Source organism: Rhinopithecus roxellana, chromosome 4 (assembly GCF_007565055.1).
Source record: "Rhinopithecus roxellana isolate Shanxi Qingling chromosome 4, ASM756505v1, whole genome shotgun sequence".
Taxonomy (NCBI): Eukaryota; Metazoa; Chordata; class Mammalia; order Primates; family Cercopithecidae; genus Rhinopithecus; species Rhinopithecus roxellana.
This window is the reverse complement of record NC_044552.1, coordinates 104440003-104463373: the sequence shown is the minus strand read 5'-3', so window position 1 is coordinate 104463373 and position 23371 is coordinate 104440003.

Sequence of the window (23371 nt, the reverse complement as noted above, 5' to 3'; positions counted from 1 at the left end):
GGAACTGTGAGTTCATTAAACCTCTTTTTCTTTATAAATTACCCAGTCTTGGGTATGTCTTTATCAGCAGCATGAAAACGGACTAATACAAGAACCAAGTGACATTTTGAGTCAGTCCCCTGAACCAGAGGTACTGCTGGGCAGGCATCTTCCTGCTGCATGGCCTGAGAAAGGGAGAAAGCCCATTTTCACCAGAGATGAGTGACGGGAAAAAGTTCCTGGTGGGTTTGACAGTCCCAGACTCCATTCCTTCCTGAGTCTCAGCTTCCAACACTTGGCTTCTAGAAGATATTCCTTGAGACTTAGCATAAATTCTGCTTTGGAGTATAAGTCAGTTCAAGATACTTTCTGCTGCTGTGTTGAAAAGAACAGTACTAACTACAGTTGGCCCTCCATATCCATGGGTTTCACATCCCAGAATTCAACCTGACGTGGAAAGAAAATATTTTTAAAAAAAAAACCACAATAGAACAATAAAAAGATACATATAAAAACAGAGTATCATGACTTTACATAGCATTTGCATTGTATTAAGCAGCATAAGTAATCTAGAGATGACAAAGTATACAGAAGGATGTGTGTGGATTTATGGAAATATGATGCCATTTTGTATCACAGACTTGAGCATCCATCTGAGGATTTTGGCATCCACAGTGGGGGTCCTGGAACCAATTCCTCACAGATACTGAGGGATGGCTGTACATTGCCTATCTTTGGGAATGTCAGGCTCCAGCTGGTGAGAGAGAATCAGAAGACAACCTAGGAAAACAAGAAGGCACAGCCCGGGCAAAACTCTTTATCTTCTCTCTTCATTTACTGGCACCAGCACAATTATGTGTTCCTCCTCCCTTTTCACATTCCTGAGAATCATTTTATCCATTCAGATATGTCTGGCTACAGGTAACAAAATACTAACAGTCCAGACGCATCTGATCTCACTTAGCAGACAGTCTGAAGACACATGGTTCTCCAGTTGGTTCCGAGCTCAATAATGTCAGAACTCTAGTTGGTTTGTCCATGATTCTCTTGGCCTCCCCTACATGGTCCAGAAATGCCTGCCGTGGCCCCAGGTATCATTATAGTACAAAACAGCACTCACATAAGGGAGGGAGAGCAGGGAACGAAAGGCTGCTCCTCGGCAGCTCTCCTTTGGCAGAGAACCCCTAGCTGACTTCTCCTTTTATCTGGCTTGTTGACCTGACCTGGGTCATATGTCTACTCCCAAACCATCACTAGCGAAGAAAAATGAATGGCCTTGACAGGCTCAGGCCAATAACGAGTCATTCTCTGGGACAGGGGATAGCTCTGTGTCAGCAAGAGAGAAGGAGGGATGGCTGTTGTATAGATTCCTGACAGTGGCTGCAGCTGTAAGCATCACCCAATTGCCAGGCTGAAGGCTCTGGCATCATCCCTGACTCTCCTTTTCTCCTTCTCCCATCTCCAATCTTGATTCATACACTGGATTTCCTCCAATCAGAAGTCAAGCGCCATTGACCATCTTTCCTAAACACCTCCAGCATCTGTCCAACCTCATGATCTCACTGTCACTGTTTGATTTCACGTTTCATTATTTCATACTTCTGAAATTTCATAACCCTTCTCCAAGTTCTTCTCATCTCCAGCCTCACTCCCCCTATTAACCCGAGAAGTATGTAAAAGCGTACAAGACGCTTGGCTCAGATTACATCATTCTGCTCTAACTTCAGAGTAAAATTCAAGCGATTAGCCTGACATGTGAGACCCTCTGTGATGATGCTCCAACCCACCTTTATGATTGCTTGTTTGCAATTTGCTATGTTCTGTATTGCTCCGTACATGCACATGCGCACACGTGCACACACACACACAGAGAAGCACATACACAGTCATACACACACAAACATACACTCACATACACAAACACACTGGAGTCATGGTTCCTTCTTCTAACTTTGTCTCCCTTCTAACTCTTCCTCATACATAGTCCCAACATCTAAATTGACCCCATCTTTAAGAAGGTGCTCTGACCAGTTCCACTTGGGGACACACAGAGTACATGAAGCTCTTTGTACAGCCCCTGAGGTAAGCCTCCAAGTCAGCTAGGTCCTTCCAGCAGAGGTGATGTTAATTCACCTGCATTCAACTCCCAGCACATCAATAAGAAAGCTCTGCTTTGGGGAACACAGTCTCCTTCATGAAATCACTCTGGGTCCTTCTAGAACTGTTTTCTCTCTCTGTAATGTATCTTATGGCTCTTATGGCATTTACTACTTCTACCTTGAAGCAGAATTAGGTATACTTGTGGCTTATCTCCTTCACTGCTATAAATTCTTTGAAGGCAGAATTTCCGCCCAGGCTTTGCACATAATTGGTGCACAATAAATACAGGTTACAGGCATAGAAATGCGAATCAAATGCTGTGAACTGTGCACTTCATTGTGAGAGCAGTGCTAAATAGAGAAGTGATCAAAGCTGGCCGGGTAAGGGGTCATATGGGAGTAAGGCTGGGGCCAGAATCTGTGAGCAGAAGAGACAAGAATCATCCCATGGATGGGGAGAAGGGCAAGAAGAAAATGAGCAAGGGAGCTGTGCAGGACAGTGCTCAGAGTTGCAGGAAGTGGCGTGGAGAGCAGGCAATGGATGGAGGAAGAGAGGCTTGAGGAAAGGAAGGATGGAACCCATGGGGCTTCCCTAAGCAGGGGAAGGGCACTGTGATGCCACGAACATTGTCACTGCTCATTCCCACAAGGGCTACACGTGACTTCGAGGACCAAACACCAACATTCAACTTATTTTTAATAAAAACATTATATTTCACATAGAAGCCTTAACAATTCAAATGGTAGGCAGCTGAAGCTTCCTGCTGTCTCCTAGGATCCCACCAGACCCGCTGCAGTGACTCCATCAGGGACAGCCAGCAGGGCCTTGGAGAACTCTCAGGACTGGGTATCAGCCTTTGAGGAGCTATCATCAGTAGGTGGCCTCCCGCTTGTCAGGCAGTAGGCTACATTTTGTGATGGCTTCTCCAGACACAGGGTAACCATGATGATAGTCCAGCCTCTCTTGCAGCCAACAGTTATCTCTAGGCCCTGATACTGCCAACAGCTTCCCCCTGACTGGTCTGTTTCCGAAGAATTTCTGAAGGGGCCAGCTCTTCCTCACTCTTAGAAATAACAGAAAAGCAGAAATAGCACAAGTTTCCTTCTTCAATTCTATTTATTTAGAGACAGATAACAAGGATCTCTTCCTGGATTAATGTGTGACCTTAGGAATATCAAGGAATATCTTCACTTAGATGTATCCTCATGAGTATCCACATATCTACCTCATGAGTATCTGTGTATCTGCCTCATGAGTATCTGTGTATCTGCCTCATGAGTATCTGTATATCTGCCATGGATCTTATACAAAACTCGGGAAGTTTCTCTCAAGATCACGGTGTGTGCTTCTTTTCTGCTGGAATATGAAAACTAAATAACCCAATGCATTTCTCTGTTTTTATCTTGGCTACTAGAAGGTTCAGCTATAAACGCAGAATTCATGTCAATAATTCATTTCAAATACAAGGTGATTTCTATTTTTTCTCATTTTAGATGTCCTGCTTCATACTTAAAAGAAAATAAGGTTGTTGAAGATGCTGTTTTTAAATGATCTGGAAGGATAGCTCCCATTTTGCTATGTTTTTGCAAAGAATTCCAACTTCCTAGTAAGATACATCCTCTTTAAAAGATGAAATAACTTAGAAATGTTGACAAACCATTGATACAGGAATACAGTACTTTGAAGAGATGAATCTCCTAAGGAGAAGGGTGTTGTTCAGATGTCTTAGTAAAAAGGAGAAAGCTCACAGGAACAAGCTTGGGTGGTTTCTTTAAATATCCTCACTGAGCTCATGAGGCAGTCAGGTGCCCTGAGGGGCAGGCTTCATATTGGTCAGGGGAGGGACCGAAACTCTCTAGACTGACTAGATATTGGGCTCCCACCAAGGACTGGGTATTAGTGGTACTCTCCATCTCCTCACAACATGGTTACACAGAGGGGACAGTCACCCTGAGTTTCTGATCATACCTTGCTTTATCTGTTCTGTTTCTCATCACCTGCTTTATTTTGACCTCCAATATCTTCACCACTGGCTGCAAAGTACTCTTGTAGGCAGCCTGCTTCCCAGTGAAGCCCCAGGCTCCAATGAGTCCCACCTTCCTCCCAATCTCTGGGAATCTGCTCCCCCTCCTGGTACCCCCACTACTCATTCTCAAGTGCTACCAATTATCCCTAATTTATGAGATTCCCCTCCGCACTGAGCTGCCTGTCCACCTGTCCACACAGGCTGGTCAATTTCTCTGTTCTTACCCTTCCTCCAAACCTACACATTAATGCCGGTGAGCATGGCACTGTATCTTATTGCTCTGTGTATTCCTAGCATCCATCCCAGTGCCGAGCACATTCAAAGCACTCAACCAACATTTGAAGAACTCATTTCACCTCTTTGCCTTTGTTATATCAGTTTCCTCACCTATAAAATAGAGATTCTAATGTTACTATGAGGATTAAATGAGTCAAAACATAGAAAGTAGCCTGTTTGAGTATATTCTAAGCTGAACTTCATTGAATATAAAGTTTGCATTGTTATTAGGCCCTCAATAAATGTTTGTTGAACAAAAGACTGAACGAATATTGATATAATGACAGAATCAACATTAAAAAATTAAATTGCTCACTTGCCCAGTAAGTTTTATCTTTGAAACACTTTCACATTGAATCAATATCCACAAACCTGGGTGGTAGTTATGGGAAACAGGCATTATTATTGCATACAAGGGATCTGTCAGTCACAGACAGAGCTGGATGCCATTGGAAGTACATGCTGTATGGAGGGCAATGGACAAATTCCCTTTCTCCTAGCCCTAGCCCTGTGTGCATTCCCAGAATGCAGGACAGTGTGATGAGTTCTGCATGTGACACAGTGGAGAAAGTGACCCCCATAAGCTAATGTAACCCAGCATTTGTTTCCGGCATCTGCCAGAGCAATTTCAATTAGCTTCCAGAATAGATACTGCCATGTAGCTGATGCAGCAATCTCCATTTAAAGCACTATGGAGCAATTTTGTTTCATAAAGTTATCCCTGCAGCTTAGATTCAAGAGTATGCCACATTTGTGAAGATGGAAATGGCATAATCATGTTCTAAGTAGAGTCTATAAGTCACAAACCAATTCCAAAGGCCAATGAATCAGAAAAGTTGCTTTTTCCAGATACTTTTCCATAATTTGAGGCCCAAGGGCATGGCGGCCAGGGCCGAACACATGACCACCATAAAAGGTCCTCATTTTCTTAAAGTTCCTGAGTGTCTCTCACCTGCTTGTCAAGATATACTCTCCCTGAAGAATAATTTTGCCTAATAACCCTTTGAGTTAGCATAATTCTGCAAATCTCCCATTCAGAGGACAGCATCTCTTCATATCAGGTATAAATAAGACTCACCTAAAGAAAGACCATCCACAATATGATACCCCTCACATAACAAAGAAAGAGAGATCCTCAAGAAGAGAAGAGCCTCAACTAGATCTCAATAATTAAATTACCAGGAGAAACTTTTATCCCATAATTTCAACTTGCTCTATCCAACTCGGATAGGGTTTGGCTCTGTGTCCCCACACAAATCTCATCTGAAACTGTAATCCCCACATGTCAAGGAAGGGACCTGCATTCCTCAAGTATCAGGAAAGGGAGTGATTAAATCATGGGGGTGATTTTCCCCTTGCTTGTCTAGTGATAGTGAGTGGGTTCTTACAAAATCTGACGGTTTGAAAGTGTGACACTTCTTTAGCTCTCTCTCCTGCTGCCTTGTGAAGAAGGTACTTGCTTCTCCTTCACCTTCTGCCATGACTGTAAGTTTCCTGAGGTTTCCTCAGCCATGCATAACTGAGTCAATTAAACCTCTTTCCTTTATAAATTACTCAGTCTCAGTTATTTCTTTATTGCAGTGTGAAAATGGGCTAATACAAACTAGAATTTATTTATTAACACTCCAAACAAAGGAACAAGTGTTATCTGAACCAAATAACACTCCCTCTTTGTTTACTAATTAATATTCTGAAAGTATCATATGGCTAGTGAACAGAACCATTAAAGCCAAAGAGCAACAGTATGAGTGCAGCCACTGCTGCTGACTAATGGCGGGATCATAGTGACCAAGGAATCCCCAGGAAAAGAGAGAGGGAAGGGAACATTTATTGAGCACCTATTATATGCCAGACTGTGTGTTTTCAGCTTGTCCTATCACTCAGTCCTCACAGGGACTGCACAAGCAGTTGCAGATGAGGACATTGAGCCTCAGAAAGGTTAAGGCCAAAGCCCAATGTCACACCACCTATGAGGTTGTGGACCCTAAATGTAACCACACATGTGACCTACGCCTCATTCCCCAGAGCCTCTGCAAACATTTTGTTTTATCAACTTAGAAGCCAAGAGGAAAGTCAGGACCTCTCATCTAGAACAGCAGAATCATAGTGAAGGAATTTATGCTTTTGGTATATTTCAAACTGTGGATAATATAATTTATTTATTGAAAAAATACTCAACTGCAAACATTTCAGTTAAATCATTCTAGCCAATATTTTCATACCACTCTGTTGAGGAAGATATGTGTATACCGACACACATTTGAGGCGTATTTCAAAGAACTAAGTATTTATTAATATTTGGATTTCACTAATATATGAATGGCAAATTCTTCAGCTATTCTGGAGGGCTTTTATAAATGAGTTCGCAACCATGGATGGAACAATTTTCATTCATTTATTTCATTCATCTGTCCCTCAAAATAAGTAATATCTTCATTTTTCTCAATTTTATTAATTTTGATGTAAATAAAAATGAATGCTTTTCCTCAAATCATGGAAAATAGGTGCCCAAAAGGCATGAGACAAATATTATCAGTGGTTTATTTTTAAGTTAATAACTATTTAAAGGTTCACACATTTATTGAATCTAATCTTAAAATCAGAAATATAATTTATTCACACGACATTAATATAGCCTAATTTAAAATTTCAATGAGCTTTTAAAAACCAGAAATATAAATTATAAAATCAGGGCTAGTGTCTAATATGCTTTGTTTGACTGTGTTGGTATTTTAAATGTACTGTTCTACATGCATACTTTTATTCTGCTTAGCTTTTTTAAAAACTGCAGTATAATTTATATACAGTCATCCTTCGATATCTGTGGGGGATTGGTTCCAAGATGCTCAAGTCCTTTATATAAAGTGGTGTATATTTGCATATAACCTACACACATCCTCCCATATACTTCAAATCATGTCTAGATTACTTATAATACCTAATACAATGCAAATAGTATGCAAATAATTGTCATATGATATTATTTGGATTCTCTAAATAATCTAAACATAGATATAAATTTGTTTATAACATAATAATGACAAGAAAGATGTTTGTAGATGTTCAGTATAGATTACGTTTTTTTCCAAAATATTTTCAGTCTGTGGTTGGTTGAACCCATAGACACAGAAACCTCGAATACAGAAGGCCAACTCTACAGTAAAAGGCAAAAATCTTAAGTGAAGTAAGTATGCAGCTTGATGAATTTTAATGTATGTATGTACTCATGTACTCATTATTCAGAGCAAACTGACAACATTCCAGAAAGTTCTCTTGGGTCCCTTCTCAGGCAGTATTATCCCCAACCCTTCCCCACCCCAAATCTCAGGTAACCATTTTCGAGCTTCCTACACCACAGATTAGTTTAGACTGAATTTCATCTTCATAGACATGGGATCTTATGAGTGTCTCTTTTGTGTCTGGCTTCTTTTACTCAACACTGTAGTTCTGAGATTCTTCCACATTGTTGCATGTATCACTCTTTTGCTGGTTTTTATCAGCTTATCTTTTTTTTTTTGGAGACAGAGTCTAGCTCTGTCACCCAGGCTGGAGTACAATGGCACGATCTTGGTTCGCTGTAACCGCCTCCCAGGTTCAAGTGATTCTCCTGCCTCAGCCTCCCAGGTAGCTGAGATTACAGACACCCACCACCACGCTCAGCTCATTTTTTTTGTATTTTTAGTAGAGACGGGGTTTCACCATGTTGATTAGGCTGGTCTCGAACTCCTGAGCTCAGGTGGTCTGCCCACCTCTGCCTCCCAAATGCTAGGATTACAGGCGTGAGCCACCGCACCCGGCCTATCGGCTTATCTTTCTACAGGCTGTTCACTCTGTGTCAGATGCCACCTTCGCTGCCTCACAAATCTTGCTGATCTTACTGAACTCACCCAACACCATATTCTCCATCAGGCTTTTCTCGATCTCCCCAGACAAAATTAGCAGCTCCTTTTCTGCTCATGTTGTCTTCTTTAAAAGGCATTTCATTTTGCCACATGTGGTGTGTTGGTACTCCCTGGGGGACAGGAAGTGCTAGTTCCCTCATTCTATAGAGCACTCACCAGAAGGATAGGAGAGGACACAGACCAATAGTCACTTGGTGGATGAATGTAGCTGGGAGGTGGAGCCGTGGAGGACAGAGGGAGGAAAATGTTTAATTAAGGCCCAGATGCATTCTCACCATTTTCCTTCCCTTTTTCCTCTCCTGCCACCTCTTTTCTTCTTTCTCCATCTTTCCTCCTTCTGCTCTTCCTCTTCCTCCTCCTCTACCCTTTCTTCTGCATCTCTCTGTTTCTCTCAATCTCATTCTTTGTTTTCTTTGCCTTACATGTTCATTTATTCCTCTTCTTGTGTTAGTGAATTCACTTGACAAACATTTAATGGAATATTAGCTACTAAGTTTCTGGAGTTTTCATTATACCTCTTCCCAAACAGCAGGCAGCAGGCCTGGTGGTCATTGTTCAGGGTATCAGGGGAAGAAAAAGAGTGGTCTCAAGGTGGCAGTGGAAGAGAACTGTTAGGAGTAGAGAATAATCCCTGTCTCCAAGCCTCAGTGAGTGCCGAGTCTCCACTAGCCAGAAAGGGGGCCAGAAGTTTGACAATGGGTCAGACTATCTCTTAGTGGGTGGGGCTCTCGGAAGACATATAAGAGGATCAGGGGCTCAATAAGGAAAGAAACCCACAGATTCACAGGACAAAAACCCATTGACTAGACACACTCCTCCTGCACTACACAGCTGCTCTAGGGGGTGCAGGAAGGTGGAGGAGCAGATGATAGGACAAATGCTTCTATGAGATATAATCATAATGAATTTTCATTTATTTTTTATTTTTGAAATGGAGTCTTGCTCTGTCACCCTGGCCGGAGTGTAGTGGTGTGATCTCGGCTCACTGTAGCTGGGACTACAGGTGCAGGCCACTACACATGGCTAATTTTTTTGTATTTTTAACAGAGACAGGGTTTCACCATATTAGTCAGGCTGGTCTTGAACTCCTGACCTCAGGTGATCCACCCACCTAGGCCTCCCAAAGTGCTGGGATTACAGGCATGAGCCACTGCGCCCGGCCAAATTTTTCCATAAAAGCTGAGACTTTAACTGTGACAGCTTCAGGAAGGAGAAAACAGAGTCAGAGGGAAGACTGAGTTGTGTCACTGCTCAGACCTACAGCAAGTATGAAATGAAGAAAGGAGCTTACATAACGTGATAGAACTCAATAGGTTTTATAAATGAAGACGATGATTCAGGGAGAACCAGTGATTCATCCAATTTTACACAGCAGGTTCCTCTGTGCTTCCGTGGGTTTCTGAGGCCAAATCTAGCATTGTTCCTACCATATTTCTCAAAAATAAAAAAGTTCACGAGCAGGATTTGACTAGGTAAAGGAATTTAAAGAGGCAATTTGAGATGGTAGAAAAAGAGTAGAACACTAATGGAGGAGGAGGTTAGGAAAGTAGTTTGGGCCAGATGACTAAGGATTTCAATGCCAAGTAATGAAGTGTAGACGTGATCCTTCAGAAGCAGTACTGGAATTAAGTTTTGGTTTTTAAATCAGAGGTAGTATAAAATATAAAGAATGATTTAAAAGGCTTATTGAAAAAATAGGAATGCAAAAGTCTTATTAAAAAAAAAAGAATGATTTAGGCCATTAGGTTAGTATAAAAGTTGCGCACATTGTGACTTTTTGGGCTGATTATGCTTTAGGCTAAACAGGTCTCAGAATGGTACCAAACTCATAGTCTCTGCCAACCAACAGTGTTCCTCCATGTGTCACCATATGGAAACCACGTGACCTCCCCATCATGACGAGAGATGGGTTAGGCTTAGGGTTAGAGTTAAGGGTTAGGAATTGACCCAAGATACATTCACTGGACAGCAACTAGGCCATAATACGATCAACTAAACCTATACTACCCTTGCTTTCGGAGAGTTTGAACTTGAGGCACACGATGATAGATAAACAATTGGTAATAGCCATAGATGCCTAAAGGCATATATAGGAAAGCAGAATCAGAGGGAGACGAGCTTCATCGATAGCCCAGCATTCTAGCAGGTATCTACAGCTGTTGTGCTCAGGTGTTGGGAAGATCATTAGAAGTTCCACTTGTCTTAGAGCCCAATGACAATTGCCCTTTTCCCAGATTACACTTTCATCTCCATGAAGCTAATGTATGATTGTAACCAGGGTTCTAGGCAACCTCCCTGAGTGAGATTCTGGCCACAGATCCTTGTAACTAGGCTGTAGTAATTCAGGTGACTTTGAGGAGTCTCTGTTCCTCCTAACTAAAGAATTTTACCAGCAGCAAAACTCAAGATTGGCTCAACTGAAAATCTTCAGAGGAGTTCAATGTGCCCTTCACCTTTCACATTATGAAAACCCCCACGGCAGGTCACAGTGGTTGTCCCTCACTCTCCCTGGTGATTTCTTTCTTTCCTTCTTTCTTTTTTTTTTTTTTTTTATTATTTTTGTTTTGTTTTGCTTTAAGAGATGGAGTCTCATTCTGTCACCCAGGCTGGAGGGCAATGGCGTGATCTCGGCTGACTGCAACCTCCGCATCCTGGGCTCAAGCGATTCTCCCACCTCAGCCTCCTGAGTAGCTGGGATTACAGGCGTGCACCACCATGCCTGGCTAATTTTTCTATTTTTAGTAGAGGTGAGGTTTTACCGTGTTGGTCTCAAACTCCTGGCCTCAGGTGATCCTCTCACCTCAGCCTCCCAAAGTCCTGGGATTACAGGCATGAGCCACCGCACCCAGCTCTATGTGGTTTCCAAACAAGCTTCCACTTGCATATGATTCTCAGTATCTTCTTTCAAATTCCTCTCTTGCATTTTCCGTCTAAGCGTTTGTATGTAGTTCCGGAGCCAGGCTTCTTAACTTCTTACCATGAACTCTGGCCTTGGCTGGGTGCGGCGGCTCATGCCTGTAATCCCAGAACTTTGGGAGGCTGAGGTGGGTGGATCACCCGAGGTCAGGAGTTCAAGACCAGCCTGGCCAACATGGTGAAAAACCCCACCTCTAATAAAAATACAAAAATTAGCTGGGCGTGGTGGTGGGCACCTGTAGTCCCAGCTACTCGGGAGGCTGAGGCAGGAGAATAGCTTCAACACAGGAGGTGGAGGTTGCAGTAAGCTGAGATTGCATCACTGTACTCCAGCCTGGGCAACAGAGTGAGACTCCGTTTCAAAAAAAAAAAAAAAATTCTGGCTTTTATTCATCCTATTGATTCTCTCCACATCCATCTCTCTCTAGTTGGTCGCCTATCCCAGGCCACCCTCCTGGGCCCAACCCCAAATCCTGATCAAACCTCCTGCAACCATAAGAGAAATGAGGGCCAGACACTCACCAGAGCAACTTATTCAGGACTTGTCAATCTTGTGAGACTGAGGCCAATCAGGATGCTCCCGGGACAGTCAGTATGTGTGGGTCTGATTAAAAGGACTAGTGGGCAATTTGAATTTCAGAGACATTCTGGTGTTACTTTGTCATGTCCAGCAAGTGCCTTACTTTAGGAAACTACTGGTAATGATAAACATTTCAATTCCATGCTTGCATACCATTTTAGAGGAAATATATTGCATAACAGATGGCAGTGGGGAGACACTGCTCTGTAATCACCTCCCTGGAGCACTGCTTACATACAGCATCGCCTGGCATGGCAATTGCTCCCAGGAGTGTCATCGTTGCACCAATGCCGGTCATGTCTTGAATACAGACTCTTGTTTAGAGGGGACATTTTTTTTTCTCCTCATTTTACATCAGTGGGGTAGATCAGTTAGGAATAATAGGAACTGCAACAGACTGAATGCTTCAGGTAAATGATCCATTTCCTTCCTTTCACTGTGTGTTTATCAGCCAGCCCAAATACTTTTCACATATAAATGTAAATGGAAACCTGAACACGCACAGTGTAAGATGTGTAATAAGAGATTTGTGCCCAGCATGGAAAGTATCTCATAAGTGAGAAAATTATGTTCATTGTTTACAGAGCGCAGCACACAGCATAATGTGTGATCTTCATACTTGGTTCGTGGCTATTTTCGCAACTGTTTGATGAAAACAACAAAGAGACAACAAGTTGTGGTCTTTTGAACTAGACTGCTAAAAAAATTAAATCCAGGTGTATCTACAAAATAAAAAAATAGAAATGCTTACATGGGACAAGTATTTTTCTCTGATCCACTAAATATGTTCTCCCTGACCGGGTGCAGTGGCTCATGCCTGTAATCCCAGCACTTTGGGAGGCCGAGACGGGTGGATCACGAGGTCAGGAGTTCAAGACCAGTCTGGACAACATGGTGAAACCCCATCTCTACCAAAGATACAAAAAATTAGCCAGGCGTGGTGGCGGGTGCCTGTAATCCCAGCTACTCAGGAAGCTGAGGCAGGAGAATCGCTTGAACCAGGGAGGCGGAGGTTGCAGGTTGCAGTGAACCAACATCGCACCAATGCACTCTAGCCTGGGCGACAGGGTGAGACTCCGTCTCAAAAAAAAAAAAAAAAAGAAGGTAAATATGTTCTCCCTTTAGCAATCCAGTAGTGATGGGAAGTAATGTCTTTCAGGGAGTGCAGTAGTTTGCTGGGGCTGCCATAACTAACAACTACAGACTGGATGGCTTAAACAACAGACATTTATTGTCTCGCAGCTCTGGAGGTGGAAAGTCCTACACTGAGGTTGGCAGAGTTGGCTCCTTCTAAGGCCTGAGAGGCAAGGTTCTGTTCCAGGCCTCTTTCTTTGGCTTGTAGGTGGCCATCTTCATGTTCCCAAGGTGCTCCCCCTGTATGTGTGTCTGGCCCCGGATTTCCATTCTATGAGGACACAAGTCATATTGGATAAGGGCCCACTATAATGACCTTGTTTTAACTTGATTATTTCATAAAGGTCCTATCTTTAAATAAGATCATATTCGGAGGTACTGAGGGTTAGGACTTTGGCATATGAATTTGGGGTGGGGGAATGCAGTTAAGCTCAGAACAAGAAACTTGAAAAATAATAGCTTTTAAAAGGTAGCTCTTACCCATTTGATACAAGAAAACAAGTATCCTTTAAAAAGTGATCGCTTTCTATTTTATTTAATTTTTTAATTTTATCTTTTTAAATTTTTGTGAGTACATAGTAGGTATATATATATTTATGGGATGCATGAGCTTTTTTTTTTTTTTTTTTTTTTTGAGACAGAGTCTTTCTCTGTCCCCCAGGCTGGAGTGCAGTGGCCAGATCTCAGCTCACTGCAAGCTCTGCCTCCCGGGTTTACGCCATTCTCCTGCCTCAGCCTCCCGAGTAGCTGGGACTACAGGCGCCCGCCACCTCGCCTGGCTAGTTTTTTGTATTTTTAGTAGAGACGGGGTTTCACAGTGTTAGCCAGGATGGTCTCGATCTCCTGACCTCGTGATCCGCCCGTCTCGGCCCCCCAAAGTGCTGGGATTACAGGCTTGAGCCACCGCGCCCAGCCTACATGAGCTGTTTTGATGCAGGCATGCAATGTGAAATAAGTACATCACAGAGAATGGGTTCTCCATTCCCTCAAGAATTTGTCCTTTGAGTTGCAAACAATCCAATTTACACTGTTTACATTATTTTAAAATGTACAATTATGATTGACTATTATAACAATTTGAATGTGCTATCAAATGGTAGGTCTTATTTATCCTTTCTATTTTTTTTTAACCCATTAACCATCCCATCTTACCCTGCAACCCCCACTACCCTTCTCAGCCTCTGGTAAGCATCCTTCTATTCTCTATAACCAGGAATTCAACTGTTTTAATTTTTAGATCCCACAAATAAGCGAGAACATGTGGTGTTTGTTTTTCTGTGCCTGGCTTATTTCACTTAACATAATGACCTCCGGTTCCATCCATTTTGTTGCAAATGACAGAATCTTATTATTTTCAGTGGCTGAATGATACTCCATTGTGTATATGTACCACATTTTCTAATCTATTCATCTGCCGATGAACACTTAGGTTGCTCCCAAATCTTAGCTGTTGTAAAAAGTGCTGCAACAAATGTAGGAATGCAGAGATCTCTCTGATATACCGATTTTCTTTCTTTTGTGTATATACACAGCAGGGGGATTGCTGGATCACATGGTAGCTCAATTTTTAATATTTTCAGGAACCTCCAAACTGCTCTCCATAGTGGTTGTGCTAATTTACATTCCCACCAACAGAGTACAAGGGTTCCCTTTCCTCCACATCCTCACCGGCATTTGTTATTGCCTGTCTTTTGGATAAAAGCCATTTTAACTGGGGTGAGATGATATCTCATTATAGTTTTGATTTGCATTTCTCAGATGATCAGCGATGTTAGGCACCTTTTTATATGCTTGCTTGCCATCTGTATGTCTTCTTTTGAGAAATATCTATTCAAATCTTTTGCTCAGGTTTGAATCAGATTATTAGATTTTTTTTCCTGCAGAGTTGTTTGAGCTCCTTATATATTCTGGTTATTAATCCCTTGTCAGACGGGTAGTTTGCCAATATTTTCTCCCATTCTGTGGGTTGTCTTTTCACTTCATTGACTGCATCATTTGCTGTGCAGAAGCTTTTTAACTTGATGTGATCCCATTTGTCTGTATTTGCTTTGGTTGCCTGTGCTTGTGGAGTATGGTTCAAGAAATCTTTGCCCCGACCAGTGTTCTGGACATTTTCCTCAATGTTTTCTTGCAGTGGTTTCACAGTTTGAAGTCTTATATTTAAGTCTTTAATCTATTTTGATTTGATTTTTGTATATGGTGAGAGACAGGGGTCTAGCTTCATTCTTCTGCATATGGATATCCTGTAGTCTCTTCCCCAGTGTATATTCTTGGCACCTTTATCAAAAATAAGTTCACTGTAGGTGAATGGACTTGTTTCTGGGTTCTCCATTCTGTTCCATTGGTCTATGTGTCTCTTTTTAATGCCAGTACCATGCTGCTTTGGTTACTATAGCTCTATAGTATAAATTGAAGTCAGGTACTGTGATTCCTCCAGTTTTGTTCTCCTTGCTTAGGATAGCTTTGGTCCTAGGTCTTTTGTGGTTCCACATACATTTTAGGATTTTTTACTATTTCTGTGAATGATGTTATTGGTATTTTGGTAGGGATGGCATAGAATCTGTAGATTGTGTTGGGTAGTATGGATATTTTAACAATATTGATTCTTCCAATCCATGAACATGGAATATTTTTTCTTTTTTTTTGGTGTCCTCCACTTTCTGTTTAAAAAAATTCAAAATTCTATGAGAGTTAATAAAAACAATTATAAAAATGAAAGAATTTTTTTAAAGCTCATCAGATGACATAATGTCCAGCCATGGTTGCAAGTCACTGCTTTAAAACGTGCTGTAAGCCTGCAGTTAGACTTGCTACATGAAAAGCAGAATACAAGGACTTCATATACTTCTCTTTTTTTTTTTTTTTTGGATAAAGCTGTTACAGATTTGAATGACTTTGGATAATACATTTCTCTCTGTTCCTCCTTTAACTACGTATAATAATCATTGAAAGTACATTCTTTGGAATATTCTGCCTGGATTTGTCTGACTTTACTACTGTGTGACCTTGTCAAAAAGCTGTGCTTAATCTCACTGTTTCTCAGTTTCCACATCTGTAAAGTGAACTATATATATGTTGTGACGATTAATTGAGAGTATATATGTGTGTGTGTATATATATACACACATATATATAAAATATATATACACACATTTATGTATATACACAGATGTTCCTTGTGCCATGCAGACATAAAGATTATTGCCATGAAGGACCTACCTTGGGTCATCGGGCCTGCCTAATCTCACCCATGGCTTATCTTTGTTCTGTTTAGTTTTATTTAATAAATCCAGGAGCACTATTAAAGCCTCAACATTTGCCAAGAAGGAAATCAAGTGAGAATCCAAGAAAAACAACCTAACAACAACAAAAGATCACTTTACAGTACATCAGACACAAAGGGGGCCACCAAAGTCACCGAAGGCCACCAAAGCCACCTGTGCCCACCTTCCGCACATTTCTTGGGTCCTCTCTACTGCACCCATGCCAAAGGGTCATCTAGTCTGTGCTGGGCAGGAATCCCCCTGAGAGAATGCCCATCCTCCTGTAAACAGCCGGAAGGTAAAAGTTTTTCCTTTTATTGAGCAGAATAGAACTTAATTCTGTCTGTGGGATCAAACAGAACCTATCTAATTCCTCCCTCACATGATAATCCCAGAGTTTTTGAATGCTGTTATTCATGCATTCATCAAATATCCGCTGTATCTTGTGTGCCAACCCTGCTCTAGGCCCACTAGTCTTCTCTGTGATAAGCACTCTGTACCTCAAACATACCCCATGGGAAACAGTTTTATTCTCTTTGCCATTTTGGCTTCCCAGCTTAAAAAAAGGAATTTTTCTCCGTTTAAGGTACACTGCCCATCATCAGATACAGTCCTGATGGTAATTGTTTTTATCTTTTGGCTCAATTCATCACTCCATCTTGGATTTCTGTGTGATAAATTTGCATACATGGCAATTAAATTAATGTGAATTCTGTTGAATTTAGGAAAGCATAAAGGGGTTAAGTCTCTGATTTTAATGGAATTTCAATAGGTTAAAAATGGGTTAGTATATATTTTTAAATCCCTCCCATTCACTCCATTTTCTGTACATTGCTTTGTTTATAGAAAAACCTGGAAAAATATTTCTTTTCCAAGCATATTACATGGTACTATGGTTTCCAGAATAGGTTTAAGACTACAAAGATTACTTACAGATTCTTTACCATCCATTCTTATCAATACATTTTATGAAATTAAAATGCTAAAAACAAAGCCAGGTATGGAAGTTCATACTTATAATCCCAGTGTTTTGGGAGGCCAAGGAGAGAGGATCACTTGAGGCCAGAAGTTTAAGATCAGCTTGGCCAACATAGTGAGACCCCCATCTCCACAAAAAAATGTAAAAATTAATCAGGTGTGGTGGTGCATGCCTGTAGTCCCAGTTACCCAGGAGGATGAGGCAGGAAGTTCGCTTTGAGTCCAGGAGTTCAAGGCTGCAGTGAGAAATGATCATGCACTCCAGCCTGGAACAGTCCTTGTCTGTTAAAAAATAATAATGAAATAAAATGCTAAAAGCAGCAACATGAGCATGACATTGAACTAGTACTGAAAGTGACAGAAGACAGTGTCAGAGAAATCTTAGATGTGGAAATGTAACCAGACCATAAATTCCTTATTTTAGTGGTCAAGGCTCCGATTATCCCTCATATATAAATCAATGGTCACACTTTAGAGCTTTAGAAATTCTTCCTCAAAACATTTTTAGTTCCCCACTATCTTTTTTATTAAATCTTTAAAAGTCATTGTGTTATTCTCCATGATCCAGTAATCCAATAAGGTATAACCTGGAGTTTTTGTAACATCAACACATGTGGACTGCAGGTATTCTAGAAGACATACATAGAAACTATCATTAAGGCAATTACGTAGTAGGTAAATTTATTCAATAAATTTGCCAGCCTTGGTTCACATATTCCATGATGCTGAAGCTTAATTAAGTCAATGCGCCGAAGAATCAAAAGAATTCTTCCAACCAAGTTGAGCAAAAGCGCCGTGGCACTTCAGTGAAAGATGAGCCAACACTAGGTGCATTCTTGAAAACCAGAATTGAAATTGGATCCCCACCTACTGCTGCTGGCACGGGCTCACGTCTTCCAAAACTCCCCAATTCTGCCAACTATATTTTTCCCTCTCTTGAAAGTGATTTTGTAATTACATAGCACTTAACCTAACAGGGAAACTATCTCTTGGCTGGAACTTACGTGCTGGGGGGAAAGGGGCATAATTTCCTCACAATCTCATTCCAACTGAAGAACACGTTTGCTGTCCTCCTTTTTTTGTCAAGAACTGCAGGTCTTTATAGGAGGAATAATTAAGGGCAATGTTAAAAATGAGACTTTTCATTGATCTAAGCGTAACTCAAGTCATAAGTCCTGATATTTAAGCATCGTTTAGTAGAAAACAACAAAAAAAAGGTAGTATATTTATGTAAAAAATAATCTTGTCAGTCTGGCGTAACTCACTTTGGCTGTTGTGTTAAATTTGCAATTTTTCTAGTTGTCAGTCTTCATGTTAGAAACAAAACATTATTTTCTCATAATATTAAGCCTATATTCCAGATTAAACACCAGGGTTCTTAAATTTAAAAGTGTGCATTTTTAATCCAACCACTATGGGAAATTAAGGCCTAAAAATATACATGCAGCCTCATAAGGTAAGAGAGAATGTCTTCTAGAAAGATTATTAGAGAGTAGTATCAATGAAAGCTAGAAGCATACAGAGACTAACTCCAACCTGCCCAGATTTCAATTTCTGCATAAACATGGAAAAATCAAACCCTCCAGCTCCCAGCAAGGAAGGTAGCTTGTTTTTTTGTTTGTTTGTTTTTGTTTTTTGTTCTGTTTTGTTTTTTAATAAAATGAATGTACTCTGTTCATAAATATGCCAAATGTCAATTTACATGAACTCTTTGTGAACAGCTTAGTGAAAAGGTATTGGTTAGGAAATTGGGAAACCTATGCTCCAGACCTGGCTTTACACATCACTAGTTCTGTGACACTGAGCTGCCCTCACTGGTCCCCAGAAGAACTGAAGAGCAGCCAGGCCCTGGTGCTGGGAGATGCAGCCGCTGAGAGGCTGTCACATTCTTGTTGCTCCTCCAACTCAACTTACTATTGTCAGTTTCTAACTAGAGCAAATTTGAAGCACTGTTCCCTGTAGTTTTGAAGTAAGGATTGCCTCTGGGGAATGTCCGACTCTAATAATAATAATTTTTAAAAGGTCCAAACTAGAAATCTAATGAAAAAGGATCTCTCTCTTCATCAATACAAACCCATCAATATAACATCTCCATACACCTCCATGCTGAGAAAAATTATTGTATAGGACACTGAAAATATTCTACTGCATAACATATCTGTGGGCCTGAAATCGTGCTGCCAATAGACTGTTTTGTTAATATCCCCCCTAAACCTCAATTTAATTTCTGTTGTAATTTACTGAGAAATAACTTCAGTTAATATATTTGATGCAATTCCCCAAGAAGAAACATAAGATCTGTTTCTTTTTAAAGAATGAGAATCTTGAACTTGGGCAGTCTTATCTTTTCAATTTCATCTTTACTTTTACATGGCCTTAAAATTATAGCACAGTAATTTGTGTATACTTAGGAAATGTATTTCCATTCCATCCATTCCTTCCATTTCAGTTGATTCTTATCAACTTCAAATAATGTAGCCCCTCTTCCACTAGTTCCAGACACAGTTGGGCTTTCAGCATCCCTCATCCTCCACACCCACACATTTCATTTTAGCATTATTGGCCTGAATATTTCTCTCTTCTATTTTTAATTATCTATTAACTTTTCTTATTCTAGAACTACTCTATTTTATTGGGTGAGTTTTTCTGTTGTTTTTCTTTTTTTTTTTTTCTTTTTTTGAGACAGAGTCTTACACTGTCTCCCAGGCTAGAGTTCAGTGGCGCAATCTCGGCTCATTGCATCCCGCGCCTCCCAGGTTCAAGTGATTCTCCTGCCTCAGCCTCCCGAGTAGCTGGGATTACAGGCGACCATCACCACGCCTGGCTAATTTTTGTATTTTTAGTAGAGACAGGGTTTCACCATGTTGGCCAGGATGGTCTTGAACTCCTGACCTCAGATGATCCACCCACCTTAGCCTCCCAAAATGCTGGGATTACAGGCATGAGCCACTACGCCTGCCCTACTGGGTGAGAATTTTTGTGACAATGTTTGTTTCCACAAGGATCACTTCAAACATAGCAAAAGAACACTTCTGAAATATGACCTGATATACTATCCCTATAGGTAATTTGGAAAAAATACATTAGTATAATTTTTAATGCAGAATGAATGGCATTAACTCAGCACTGTTACCCTTTCCAGTCCAGTTGTTTGGTTTAGAATTGAAAATGTTATGTCGAAAATGATGCACTTTCAGTCTTTAGCCTGTCCAACCCAAATGGGAATGAAAGATATCTAAGAAGTGAGAGGTTTGACCAGTTCTCAAGCTGTTACGTAGTTCTCAATCTGTGTGAGGATATTTTTAAAATGTGAAATGCATTTGTGTCTCTTACAAAGTAAGACAGTAAAACCAGAATGAAACAAGTTGCTGCAATTTGATGTGAGCAAATTCAGGCAGCTGCTGTTATACTAATGAGATTGGAGGTCTCTTACAACTCTGCTGAGTCTTCAGCCCCTTCCTTTAGGACTACTGAGTGCTAATTCAAGTGAAGGAAGCAATGCACTAAGATAGCGTTCATGAAATATGAACACTCCCTAGCACCCATTCCTTCTGGCAGCTACTTCTTCATGAAAACCCCAAAATGCATAATTGCATTCACGGTGAAGTAAACTGTGTCAAATCTGTGGGTCGACGGGCAACATACCATGATTAACCCTTTAATACCATATGAGACATGAAGAATGGTAACATGAGACAAAAATAATGCTTTCACTTAATTATTTAATTTTGTTTCTTATTTTCTATCTTTCTAACAAGTGTTTCAATTCATGACCAGGACTGAGCATTATAATCTACGGTATGTTTATTTTCAAACAACGCGTACATGGACGTGTGTTCCGTTGGGAAGATCTGATCAAAGTGTGAGCTCAGGACATACCGAAGTTCCTACTCTCTAAAACAATATTAAACTGAAACATGTACAATTTTTTTTTAAACCACAAGGTACAGTCAGATACAAATCATACAGTAAAATAAGTCCTTACATGAGTTAGAGAGGTTGTTCTAGAAATAAAAATAAACTGATTATCCAAATATCTGAATGAAATAGTTGCCCGCAGTCCAGCAAAAAAAAAAAAAAAAAAAAAAAAAAAAAAAAAAAAAAAAAAAAAAAAAAAAAAAAAAAAATCTGATTTATGGTGTTTAGGGGATGGACAAATAATGTGCATTTACAATCTATAAACTCATATGGGAGAAACCTGATGGATTTGTGATTCGCTTATTTTTGGATACCCATTTCCTAATGAACTGCTGCCAAGTTGCTGGACACACCACACTGATGGAGAATAAAAGATGGATCTCAAACACGCTCCACTGGAGGAGCATGTAAACTCAGTCTCATCTGTTTGCGGTCAGCTTGTGTATTCTAAATGGAACCCATGGAAAGCTAACAAATCTGTCAGCCTTTCATGTTATGTTTGTCACCCAAATAAAATAATCAGAGTTCGGTCCCAACCACAGCAAGAACAGCCCACCCGTGATTTTTAAGATTGTACGATTGTGACGATCTAGTTTTAAGTTTTAGCATTCACTCTATCTTGCCTGGTGCACTGTTCACACAGTCAAGGGTAGAACTGCTATAGCGGCATTCCATTTCCTTAAGGAATCAGATTTGGGGTAGCCTCATCTCACCTCTGCCCTCATCCACAAGAATCCATAATTTGTTCTCACACTTTCTGCTTTCTCAAAGTCTCTTGAAGATGTCCTATTACCATCTGACAGAACATAGAGACCCTGTGATCAAGTCTTGACAAGCCTCATCTCATTAGTGCCGTTTTTAATCATCAAGGGTGACAATCCATGATAAATTACGTCAAAACATAGGATTCTAAATGAGGAGAGGGAGAGTGGAGAAAAGTGATGTACTCCAAGAATAGACATGTTTCTTTATCTAATTTTGAAAGTGAAGAGAAAGACAAATCGGAGATCAGGTAACCCTGTGAACTAGACAGGAGGGTGGGAGGAGGCTCCATATGAAACTCCCAAGAATGGGAGGCTGGTCATCACTCAGTGCTGTTTCTTTACCTCTTTTATCTATCAAGGAATAGAAAATCTATCTGAAGCCAAGAAGAAAAATCAAAGAAAAGTTTGCCATCTCAAAGTATGGACTTTTCCTTAGTCTGTATGCAGGCACAGGCTGACTCCCAGGTGAACTCCCTAGAGGAGGGTTGGAGTGACAGCAGAGATACCCTGGCAGGTCAGGGAAAACTGCTGCAGAAGTCATTATAGCTCCTGACTAAATAGAATATCCATGAGGAACCATTCCTATGACCTTTTCATTGAGAAGGAGCTCCTCACGGACCCAGAGGCTCAATATCTAGCACCTGTTCTGACCACACTGCAAAGAGGATCCATGTTCTCTGGTCATTTTTCCTCCAAGTAGAGTGGCTCTCACTCCCCAAACCAGAATGCTCCAGGAGAAACAGGCAGCAAGAGAGGGATAGGGTGACCACGACTGGTCTGACACACACCTCCTGGTCCCATACACACCTCCTGGTCCCATACACACCTGCTGGGACCTCCTGGAGCCCCAGCAGTACACTAAGTTCAGCATTTGTTTCCTTATTGCTGCAGAAGTCAGGCTGTTACAATAAAATACATGTAAATAACACTTTTACATGAATAACTGAGAGAAGCAGCCAATGACCAGTCTGGTAGTGAGGTCTTTGGCTTTACCAAGCAGTGAAGCAAAACTGTGTTCGTTTTCACAAATCTCTTGTGACAAGAAATGGAATGGAAGTATGAACTGACAATAGTTCTGGTTCTCTTCACTTCTAATTCTAACTCAGGAAAGAAACATTCAAGTTTAATGCTGAGGCCTCAAAGGAGGTCAGAGAAAAGTATGTGGACATGTCCTTTTCCCCCCATAGGATTTCACTAGTCAAAATCTCAGATTTTATCTGGAAAAAAAGAATTCTTAAAATTTTTAAAAATACATTTTCCCTACAATTCCGACAACGTCTATGGCTAGATTCGATTATAATTTATACTTTAATAATTAACATTGTACTCACAGATTCATTAACATTTTATAATTTTAGAAACCTTATCTCACTGCAAATTTTAAATTGTTGTGGCAAGCAAAATTATCTGAAACTTATCACAACATTGTGCAGTCTGAAAATACAAACCTTTTGGCCCTGTTTGTCTTTTTTACTGCCTTCTCGCCTTTAGAGTCCGGCTTCTTTCAAGAAACCTATACATTCTCCTTATTCACT